This window comes from Lepisma saccharinum, chromosome 2, assembly GCF_977018435.1.
Source record: "Lepisma saccharinum chromosome 2, izLepSacc3.1, whole genome shotgun sequence".
Classification (NCBI taxonomy): Eukaryota; Metazoa; Arthropoda; class Insecta; order Zygentoma; family Lepismatidae; genus Lepisma; species Lepisma saccharinum.
In genome coordinates this window covers 149,426,086-149,438,331 of record NC_139230.1, presented here as the reverse complement: position 1 = coordinate 149,438,331, position 12,246 = coordinate 149,426,086, and the positions used below count along the sequence as shown (strand labels likewise).

Genomic DNA, 12,246 nt, shown 5'->3' with positions numbered 1-12,246 from the left:
TCTCAAATGACGTATATCATAAGGGGAAGGAAACCGCTATCTCGCCGCAGACAAAAATGTGGTTATGAAAAAAAAACAAGAAAAAAGAAACCTATATATAAAGTGGGTCGAACCGAAGGCACAGTCGACTGTTCAAGATGAGAGATCGACGCTAGACTAAAGGAGCGCTTGAATTACCCTCCAAAGTTTCCCCCCACTACACAGATAAGCGGGTTCTTTCAGGTGTTTATCGCACTTTGATAACGAGTCTCTTTCTCCGAACTGTATTCTCCAGTCTGTCTCTTCTTCCTCTGGTCGCCCTATTTCCCTCCCGGACGGCGGGGAAGGGGGAGGGGGACGGTCCCTCACGCGATCGTGAGTGGGAAGGTGCGCTGAAAAGTTCCAAATCGATTATCGTCAACTTTGCCGCGATTCTTGCTAAATTTACCCGATAAGAATCCCCACTCCGGCGTTTCCTCTTGACAAGATCAGGGGCTGTGAACTACTTTTGCTTGCTTAGCTTATCGTGCATTGTTTTCGAGAGTCGATCCACTTCATCATTTTTAAAAATTTACTTCGCAGTTCAATAAACGAATAGCCTAATTCTGAAAGTAGGACATTACTTCAAAACGTTTTATAAAGTTTTGCCGATTTCAAAGCGGAACTTACTGTTCTTATTACTGTTAATATTATTAATACCCTTTTACTGTACATATTGATATTATTATCGCTGTTATTATTATTATTACCCATGGGATGACTTTACCTGAAGTTGTTGGCCAACGAGGCTTTGGCGTCTGAACCTACGGCCAGTATAATCCTCCGTAGGGCTGTGTGTAGGTAAGGATATTTTTCTCCTGAGAAACAAGTATTTATTTTATTTACAGTAAGGAGATTGGCCTGTATAATGTAACGGAAGCAAATAACACCAGTGTTGACGCACCCAAAAAATTATTTTCAATAAATTACGGAAGTAATGGAAGTTACAATAACGCTTTTATTTATTTGTACCACATTGTTATTTATCATATTATATTGTTATTGCATTTTCAATTGCCTGTGTTATACAAACAAACAATTTCAAAATTAAAACATAAATCATCCAAATTATTATGTATGTAATCTATGAAGACGTACCCGCACCGTACGGTCTAATTGGGCTTCGGCTATGGGACGCGCACAGGTTCGAGTCTCCTGGGGGCGAATTTCTTTTTCCACACAACTTGTGAATGCGGGTTCATTTCTTGCTCTCTCATTGGCTGTTGGAAAGTTACGGTGCTCTGATTGTGAGAATCATTTTCCTATTTTCAGCGCAAATTTGCTGCTTTCTAATCTAATCTAACCTAACCTAACCTAACCTAACGTACAGCGCAAATAAGATATTCTCGCAATCAGAGCACCGGAACTTTCCAACAGCCAATCAGAAAGCAAGAAATGAACCCGTATTCACAAGTTGACTGGAAAAAGAAAAAGCGCCTCCTCCTCCTGGGGAAAGCGTAACAACTTTTCTCGTGAGATTTCGGCCTGTGTATGGGACCGGAGGCCACCCATCATCGTGAAACCCCGTAACAGGTTGGATGATCGCCCACCTCTGGTGCGATTGAGGTACGCACTTGCCCTCACGCCACGGATTATTTATTGTTAATATTGAAGACAAGGCATGGATCTTAATCTACACTAATTGAATAAAAAATTGAAAAACTCAATTCTCTACATTGTGTGAAATTGAATCTGTAATTTATCCATTGTGTTGTAATTATGAAGAGGAAATGTGTCAGATGCACAAAAAGATGGGACAATAGAGCCCTGAAATCATTTTCTTCCCACCTTAGAAAAATTCTAGGGACGCTACTGTTTCACATTATAACCAGTCATTAAAATACTTTATTTTGGTATGTATTTATTTTATTTATTTCGTCTTCTTTTACATGGCGAAGTTAAGGCTGTGGAGCCTTTTCTTACACTTGACCATGTTTACAAAAAAATTGAATGTGGAATATTGAAATATTGAAAAAGAAAGAAAGAAAAAAATATATAAAAATTACAGAGAAAAAAAATACATACAGTATAAGAATGGTAATCTAACCTATAGATACGGGCACACACACGCACACACACACCCACATACATATTTTTGCCCTTACACATACACACGTACAAGCAAATAAGTAACATTACACTTACTTAAGCATAGTCCAAGCGGCCCCGGGGCCAACCCAGCGTCGAATAACATGGGTACCTGGGGGAAACCCTGGGGGGTAAAGGCGGTCAGGGGCGTGATGCTGATCACATCACCCCCACTCACGACCGGATCAAGAAAGTGTGAGGCGTTACCCCCACACCCCCTATACGCCTTCATGGCGTGGTGCTATCCACAGGGGAGCACTTTACTTTTTTTTTTACTTTTACCAACATTACACTTACTTAAACACAGACCAAAACGGTATACTTCGACGATATCATCTTAACTATTACGTTAAATCATTTTTGTGCCTTGCGTCCTTCTATCATTCTCTGCACCAGCCACTTTATTAGGGAAGTCAAACATTTAATTTTCATTATATAATATGTGTAACTTTAACATTTTTTTGAACGTCACAATTGAGGAAGAGACATGAATTTCAGGTGGCAACTTGTTCCAAAGGCCTGCTGAGGTAACAGTAAAAGAATTTGTGGAGTGGAATGGAGAGCAGAGACCTTTCGCGCAATCTGGTGTTGCAGCTGTGAAAGTCGGAAAGATGTTGAAATCGGTTATAGAGATATTGCGGGTCTTTTATTTGGAGGATTTTGTACAGTAAAATTAACTTATGAAAATTACGTTTATCGCTTAATTTAAGCCACTCGACCTTCGCAAAGTACGATGTCAAATGCTCTGAGTATTTTAGATCGAAAACGAAACAAATGCAGGCATTTTGGATTCTCTGCAGTCGTTTAGCTTGACATCCAAGAAAGCAATGTCGCAATAGTCAACAATGGGAAAGACAAGAGACTGGAACAGTTTAATTTTTATGCGTTCAGGGAGGAAGTTTTTGAGCCGATAGAGTGAATGCAATGCACCGAAAGGTCTTCTAGATACCCAGTTAACGTGCTCTGCCCAGGTGATATGATGGTTGAGTATCACACCCAGATTCTTAACAGTTGTGGAGAAGGGCAGATGCGTATCATTTACGTTGAGTTTAGGGAGGCCAAATTTATCTATTTTGCACAAAATTCTAGGGGAACCTAGAATAATACACCAGGTTTTAGTCGGGTTTAGATGTAAGCCATGGTGTGCAGACCAAGTACTTATTTGTTGAAGGTAATTGTTCACAATTTCTATTGCATGCAGTATTTCTTGCGGGGGTAAAGAGAAATATAACTGAAAATCGTCGACATAGATATGGTATTTACAGCAGTTAAGCACCGTCGGGAGGTCGTTTATACACAGAGCAAATAAGAGGGGGCCGAGTACAGTGCCTTGAGGTACACCAAAAGGAATGTTTTTCCACGAAGATTTGTTGATCGCCCACATATGATTAATTCACTTCCAACAAAATAAAGAGTACGGATATGAAAATATGTTAAGAACGTTGATACGATCAGCAGTAGTGTTTATTGCAAGATGGTTTTTTCCCTCTTATAATGCACAAAATGGCATTGATTCTTTTGTATACAAAAACGTTACAGGGAGGATGAGAAATACTGAGACACATGCAAATATTCCCAGCCTTGGCTTTACTCACATGAACAAAATTGTTGCAATTGTTCATTTCTTATTAGTAGCACTTGAAGGATTCTGACCACAGTTGACAAAGACCTAGAACTTAATTCCAAAATAAATAAGTAAAATATAAAATATAGTTATTCACAAAAACATAAACTGGGTTACGATAAGAGACTTCAATAAATACGAAAATCTTTCTATGTCGTAAATATAGTATACTTTCTTAATGATATACACACGTAGAATGTTAAGACTAAATTAAGTATTATAGGATGACTAATATTTTAATATTATACAATACTAGCTGATTGCCCGTCGTTGCTCGGGTATTTTTTATCCCAATCTTCTATTAGACAGGAAAATAATGAATTCTAACTATAGTGTAAAATGAACTTCGAGTTGAACGGCATTAGGAGTGTCACTATTCATCTTAGCGACGCCGAAAACTATGGATTTCACACTAATATCGGTCGCTTTCGATTATTTTTACATGTCACCCCCTTCCCACTCCAACCCTAGAGGTGCAAGAGGTGTCTTGGAGTAGAACGGCATTGGGAGTGTCACTATTCTGCATGGTGACTATTCTGTTCGCGACCTTACCTCACCCCTCTTCCTGCCGAAATCTCAACGTGTGTCTCTGTTGACAGTCGAAGCGTTGCCACATCTTTTCGCGCTTCTCGGGTGTCAGCAGCCAGCCCTCCTCTGTCTATGGTCACTGCATCGCCCAGCGACATGTTGGGGGAGGGATGAAGACAGGCCCGTAGCGAGGAGTAGGAGAGGAGGCTGGCAAAAATATATGGAAAAAAAAGAGGGCGCCATAGAATGTTTTTTTTTTTAATGGCAGCAAAAGCAAAGGCAGGTTATCCGACGGAGATATTTACAATTAGGAAATGTATATTCTGGTTGCACACTGTTAAAATGTTGTTTCCCAAATTAGTAGTAATGTAGGTATTGTTATTTCAATTCAAATTTCATGATCTGCAAAGAATTGCGACTGAAGCTCTGCTGGCCCCTTGAGAAAAATCCTGCGAGCGCCCTTGGACCCATGTTCGTCCCAGAGAAAATAAACATCAATGTATAAAGTATGTATTTCACACACCACACGCATAATCTTATTAAAATCACAGAACTTATCGTTTTAAAACAGTGCAGGCTGGCGCTGGAACAAGATAACTTTAAATTGGCGCAGTCATTTTTGTAAGGGAATAGTATTGTTTTTGTTTTAAAAATGTGCCCTGCCCTGCAGAATAATTTACTTAACATCTTTCTGGGGGAAAAAAACGAAAAAAAGAACACCTGCAGAAGGCGGAAGTCCGTGATAATAAACAATTAAAGATTGTCGCTACGCTACATTCTCTTTCACTTAGCTTTATAATAAACACAAGTACGTTATAATAATAATATATTTTTAAAATTATTCTTAAAATCGATGTAATTAAACATATTTGTGGCTGACACATTTTAAACAAGTAACATCCGTGAATTACTTTTTTCACAGTGTAAAATAATAATATATTTAATAATTTTATTTCTGCTCAGTAGACTTTTCATAGTCTTTGTTCTTGGCGACGTTAATAAACATTTCTGTAATTTTTATTCAACCGCGAAGATGTGGATGTGCTGTGATGATATGAAAGTTAGGAAGAGACACCCAGGCCTTGATCTGAACCCAGAAACCCTGGCGTCGTAGCACACTGTACTAACGACTTCGCCAAGAAGGGCGGTGGAAGGTAGCATTTCGAGCAAAGCAGAAATTAAGTTATAAATATCATATATATTTTTTCATATAAGATAATGATGGTGGCACCGAGGCACATGGTGGTTCGGATCCCACTTTAAACTGTAGGTCCAGTCCCGATTAACCTACTGTGCACTTAAAACACAAAATCAATATTAATCAATTTAATATATGAACCAGCATGTAGTGCATCTCCACTGCATATCGAATTAGGGATCCAGTTTAAAAGGGGATTATATTCTGTACTCTTCACAGTTAAAAGTGTTAACCCGCTGAGAAACCAGCCGGCAACGTAGCGGAGTAATTCGCTACAACGCCACGGGTTCCAGATTCGAATCCTGACATGGGCATGGATGTTCGTGAGTGTCCATTCATCAATTCCATCATATCACCACTCATCCCCATCTTCGCAAATTAGCCAAAAGGGGCACAAAAAGAGAAACCTATGAGAAACCAAAGTTTCTATTTCGAAATCTCTCTCATTGAACTGGGCCTCCTCCAGGATGTAGTGATAACGTCGTTCTGAAATCAAGGGGATCAGAATTCCTTACCCGGTGGGGGTAGTTCGAATCCCACTTTAAGCTGTAGGTTCAACCCCGATTAGCCTTTTTGGGCATAAAGTGAACTTTATAAAAACAATCTTTCGTTGAACTTGATATTGGTTTACATTTTTTGCATGTAAGTTTGAATATGTACAATAATAATGATTATAATTAATAGACGTAATGAAAGCCGAAAACATTAAGATTTGATCAAATTGTCCTTTGTTCATCGAGATGTTACTGACACTGGTATTGAAGGATGGGACTGGACTGAACATTTTGCTACCCTTGGAAAAAAAAATAAAAAACAGAAAGAAAAAAACAGTCGAACGAACCAGGAAAAAACGCCCGCCTCCCTCCTCCCTGCTCGGTTTAAGTGGGTGGCATAGGAAGAAACAGGGGGCATAGGGCCTCTCTATACACCTGTCAAATTGCATGGAAATCGGAGGGGGACACAGGGGTAAGATGATCCACACGTCAATTTGTACTCATCTTGATATTTGAGGCGGGTTTTGCCCCCTAAAACCGTTTTTTAGCCGAAAAAAAAACGTATTTCTTCCTTTGGGCCCCTCTATACACCTGGAAAGTTTCATGAAAATCGGAGGGGGACACAGGGGTCAGATCCCCACTTCAATTTGTCCTCATCTTGACATTTCAGGGGATTTTGCCCCCTAACACAGTTTTTAGCTGAAACAAAAAAAAACACGTATTTCTTCCTTTGGGCCCCTCTATACACCTAACACGTTTCATGGAAATCGAAAGGGAACACAGGGGTCAGATCCCCACTTCAATTTGTCCTCATCTTGACATTTCAGGGGAGGTTGCCCCCTAGAACAGATTTTTAGCCCAAACAAAAAAAAAACACGTATTTCTTCATTTGGGTCCGTTTATACACACACCTGCCAAGTTTCATGGAAATCGGAGGGGGACACACGGGTCAGATCCCCACTTCAATTTGTCCTCATCTTGACAATTGAGTGGGTTTTGCCCTGTAAAACCGTTTTTTAGCTGAAACAAAAAAAAACACGTATTTCTTCCATTGGGCCCCACTATACACCTGCCAAGTTCCATGGAAATCGGAGGGGGACACATAGGTCAAATGCACACATAAATTTGTCCTCATCTTGACATTTGAGGGGGTTTTGCCCCCTAAAACCGTTTTTTAGCTGAAACAAAAAAACACGTATTTCTTCCATTGGGCCCCACTATAGACCTACCAAGTTTCATGGAAATCGGAGGGACACAGGGGTCAGATCCTCACTTCAATTTGTCCTCATCTTGACATTTGAGGGGGTTTTGCCCCCTAAAACAGTTTTTTAGCTGAAGCAAAAAAAAAAACGTATTTCTTTCTTTGGGCCCGTTTATACACACACCTGCTAAGTATCATGGAAATCGAAGGGGGACACAGGGGTCAGATCCTCACTTCAAGTTGTCCTAATCTTGACATTTGAGGGGGTTTTACCCCCTAAAACAGTTTTTTAGCTGAAACAAAAAAACACGTATTTCTTCCTTGGGGCCCCACTATACGCCTGCCAAGTTTCATGGAAATCGGAGGGGGACACTTAGATAACCTCCCTTGTTAGTCTTACACTTTGTAATTATATAACACTGCATATATTATAATGTTTTATTTTAATTTGTAAAACTGTAAGTGTAGAACAATTGCATAATTTTTGTATAACATTTCTAATTTGTTATATGTGTTAAAGGTTTCATTCTGGAATGGAATGTCTCACATTTATGCGGGTTTCCATTTCCAATACATTCGAATGAATACATATTCGTTTCAATGGCATTTACAAAATCACCTCTGACATTTTATGTTAAACAAGTAAGATTATTTTTGTGCACTTGTGTGTCAGCCGAAACTTTCAGACCCGGATCCGGATCCGGATCCAGATCCGGAACTTTCGGATCCGGATCCAGATCCGTAACTTTTGGATCCGGAACTCTCGGATCCGGATCCAGATCCGAAACTTTCAGATCCGGATCCGGATCCAGATCCGGAACTTTCGGATCCGGATCCAGATCCGTAACTTTGGGATCCGGATCCGGATCCGTTTGGCCATCCCTACTCTGAACTAGCCTTTCTTTGTCGGTGCGTTCTGCACCCCCAACATTTGTAGTTGTGGTTTTGCCTCCGATATGGGACATGGAGGTCGTTTAAATATGGCACATACAATATTCATCTTAGCGACCCCGAAAACTATAGATTCCACACTAATATCGGTCGTTTTCGATTATTTTTACATGTCACCTCCTTCTCACCCTCCCTAGGGGTGCCAGGGGTGCCAGGGGTGTCTTGGAGTTGAACGGCATTGGGAGTGTCACTATTCATCTTAGAGACTCCGAAAACTATAGATTCCACACTAATATCGGTCGTTTTCGATTATTTTTATATGCCACCCCATTCCCACCCACACCCCAAGGGGTTCCAAGAGTGTCTTGGAGTTGAACGGCATTGTGAGTTTCACGATTCATCTTAGCGACCCCGAAAACTATGCATTCCACACTAATATCGGTCGTTGTACCTGTCACCCCCTTCCCACCCCAACTCTCGAGGGGTGCCAGGGATGTCTTGAAGTTGAACGGCATTGGGAGTATCACTATTCATCTTAGCGACCCCGAAAACTACGGATTCCACACTAATAATGTTTTGGAGTTGAACGGCATTGGGAGTGTCACTATTCATCTTAGAGACCCCGAAAACTATGGATTCCACACTAATATCGGTCATTTTCCATTATTTTTACATGTCACCCCCTTCCACCCTCACCCTTAGGGGTGCCAGGGGTGTCATACCACAACAGTATTTCTTTCAAGATTGCAAGTGATATATATACGAAGTTTGTTTGAAATCGCTCCAAGCGTTCGAGAGTTATGCCGGAACAAACACACACACACACACATATATACACGTCATATATACATTTATATATATATATATATATATATATATATATATATATATATATATATATATATATATATATATATATATATATATATGTGTGTGTGGGGGGGGGGTGTTATTATGTAAACTACTAGTGCTGGATAAATTAGTTCTGACCTGTTTAGATTTCAAAGAGTTCTCAGTTTTGGTGACAAACACACACACTTATATACACATACTGTAGTTAATTATTAATGTTTATAAATGTTTATTCAATGATATTAAGGCAGGCTGACGAAAACAGGTACCGCGTTCCAAAAGGGGGGGGGGGGCGGCAAATACAGTAGATAAGGTTTAGCATAGTGAGGGTGCAAAAGTGGCGAGAAGTGGGGGAGGGGCAACTGTCCCCTTCGCCCCACCTAATCGCCGCCGCTGCTCACCGTACTTTCATAAAAATACACTGCAAATCGTATTATTTTCTTCCATAATGAGAAAGTATAATATTTCCCTAATCGTTAATAGTTAGTTTGAATATTGAATCAGAGGATTTTATTGTAGCACTTCTATTATCAACAACGTTTTGTTCCATAAGAATATAGTTTGGCAAGTATTTCAATAAGGTTTACACACGAATTATGACTGTTTTTTTTATGAATTTTCAGCCCGGAACAGTTTTTCTTCAAGAAGAAGCATTCTCAATAACGTACGTGAACACTGAAGACTAGATCCCAGGTCTAATATAAAACTTCCCAATAACCGACAGCAAGAGAAAAAGCAAACAGTTCCTGGAATTGGGAAGGAATTAAATTTTTAAATGGATCTTTCCTAACGAAAGTTATTACGAAAAATATGTTTTTAGTTTAGTTTTGTGAAAATATACCAAGTAAAAATACTTTTGAATATTTTCTCGTGTTCGTGGAAAAAGTCTGTTTATTTCAAACCAATTGGATCCATCTAAAATACCTAATAGAACATTTTGTAAATTTTTCGTTAGTTCATTCAACAGACATTTGTAAAATTTTCATTCAGGATAAATTTTGTTCGTTAAACTTATAACTTGAAAACATTTATACTCATAAAATTGAATCCTTTCATTTGACATGTATAGGTTATGTTAATAAAATAATATATCTAGGAGTATTTGATTGCACAAATCGAGTTTTTATAGCAACCTAAGCTGTTCGTAGTGATATTAATCAAAATGAAAATACAGTTAAGCAATTGACATCACATCTTAGAAAACAAACCATCGATAAACAACAATGAAATTTCGTAAAGTGGTGAGTTTGATTGTTATCAGAGGTACTGTACGAACTGATTCGAATATTTCCTATTTACGAAAGTCAAAGATAACCGGTTCGATTGAATTTTTCTCGACCTCCGTCTTCAGTATCACGAGAGCGCGAGTTATCGACAGACATTACTTGCAAATCATTGTTTTCTTCGTTAGTTTTGTAACTGTGATTTTCCAACGTATTTGCGTATTATAATCTGTCTCGGGTATCTCTGGAGTAAGCGAACGAAAACAAGTCTCTGCGCAAGTAGTGACGCGAGACGGCTTCACCAATGAAAACGTGAGAGGGAACGGGATTGCGTGGAGAGGAAAGCGACTGCTGTAACAACCTTTGCAGCAGCTGTAACAGCCTTCGCTCTGCACACTTGATTTCCCCCCTTCTTTGCCCCTATGTGCGGGCTTGCTCCACAGATTCCGGGGATAGAGAATAGTTCTGTTACAATAATCCAGTCATCAGTTCGTCTGAATGCCATGTGGGAGACCTGTGTTCCGATTCCGGAAGTAGGGGACTTGTAGTGGGAAATTTTCAATAATATTAAGGCAATATACGTATTTCCCTGAAATTGAATTTTGCAGCACTTGCTCAAACATTTTGTAATTTCCATACTTCGACGACGGATTTCCATGGTTTAGGAGGCAGATCTCCTCCGTAATAGTTGTTAAACGTGAAGATTGCCTTTTCAAACGTTGGGATTGAAAAAAGAATGTACAAAATTATTTATGAAATAATTCATTTAAGAAATATATTTCCTTAAATTATTTTATTATTATCCCGGGAAGCACACCTATGAACTCCGTTGATTCCTACAAAGTTGCTTGTGATTATGAGACCTAGCAGTGGCGATTGGGGGCCAAAACTTGGGGGTGAAAAGGGCCAAGGACGTATTTATTTGGGGGAGGGGTTCAGGAGATCCGGACCCTCCCCGAAAGACTTCCCAATTACTGAAATTAAATAATCAAAATATAATGGTTTTAGCATTTGTTATGTAATCAATGGTTATTTTTTTTGCACCGAACTTCCTGGAAGGCAAGGATTATATTGGGATCATACGGCTTTGAAGGATATTACCAAAGATATATGCAACTACTTATGAACATATCAATAAAATATTAATCAGGAATTTTACTTTTCGTCAATTGGATCTATCTCCTTTTCTGTTTTTTAATATATACTCAATTATTTATTTATTTAATTTCCTTGCCAGGGCAGTTGTTTTTATACAAATTTTGGCGATCTTAACTGCTCGTAAGCTCAGAGGCGCAACCACGAATTTTTGTCTGGGGGGGGGCAAGTACAAGGATAAATGTGCCAATAATAATAATAATAATTTAATAATAATAATTTTAATAATAATATTATTTTAATAATCATAAAGCTAATAGTAATAGTGTTATTATTATAACATTATTATTATTATTATTGTTATTGATTTGCTTAATTTTACTTTGCTTCTTGTGCCACTTATAGCTAATTTGCGAAGATGGGGATGAGGGATGATATGGTGAAACTGATGAATGAACACTCGCAAACATCCATGCTCCAACTGGGATTCGAATCCGGGACCAACATTATTATTATTATTATTATTATTATTATTAGTAGTAGTAGTAGTAGTAGTAGTAGTAGTAGTAGTAGTAGTAGTAGTAGTAGTATCAAAGACGTACCCTCGTAAATTATGCAAAAAAGGGGTAGAAGTTGGTGCTAAAGCATTTGTGTTCGAACAAACTATTTGAATTATTTTTTCAACACTTTCAATTTCACATTAATATGGAAAACAAGCACACAAACTATTTTTGAAAGACAGAAAGTGCTTGATAAATGCATTCCAAATATAATTCTTTTTTACATTAACATATATATAATTCCATGCACGATATGTTTCACATAAATGAAACATGGAGCGACGTGGACACAAAATTGTAAATGTTTTCAAAGTTTCTTTAATACATATTATATACAACATATATTATTTAAATACATTACACAACCTATTCATCCATCTCACAACATCCAACAGCAAAAATTACATAAATTGTCATCCGGCCCCGTTGCGGAGTGGTTTATCACATCGTGCTACGACGCCAGGTTTCCCGGGT

At 38.6% G+C, this 12,246-nt stretch overlaps 1 protein-coding gene across 1 annotated transcript in view; it reads right to left on the bottom strand.

Annotated features, from left to right (window-relative positions):
- LOC145984143 (solute carrier family 41 member 1-like) overlaps positions 1-12,246 on the bottom strand; it is a 251,261-nt gene that overhangs the window by 165,850 nt on the left and 73,165 nt on the right. The window lies entirely within an intron of this gene.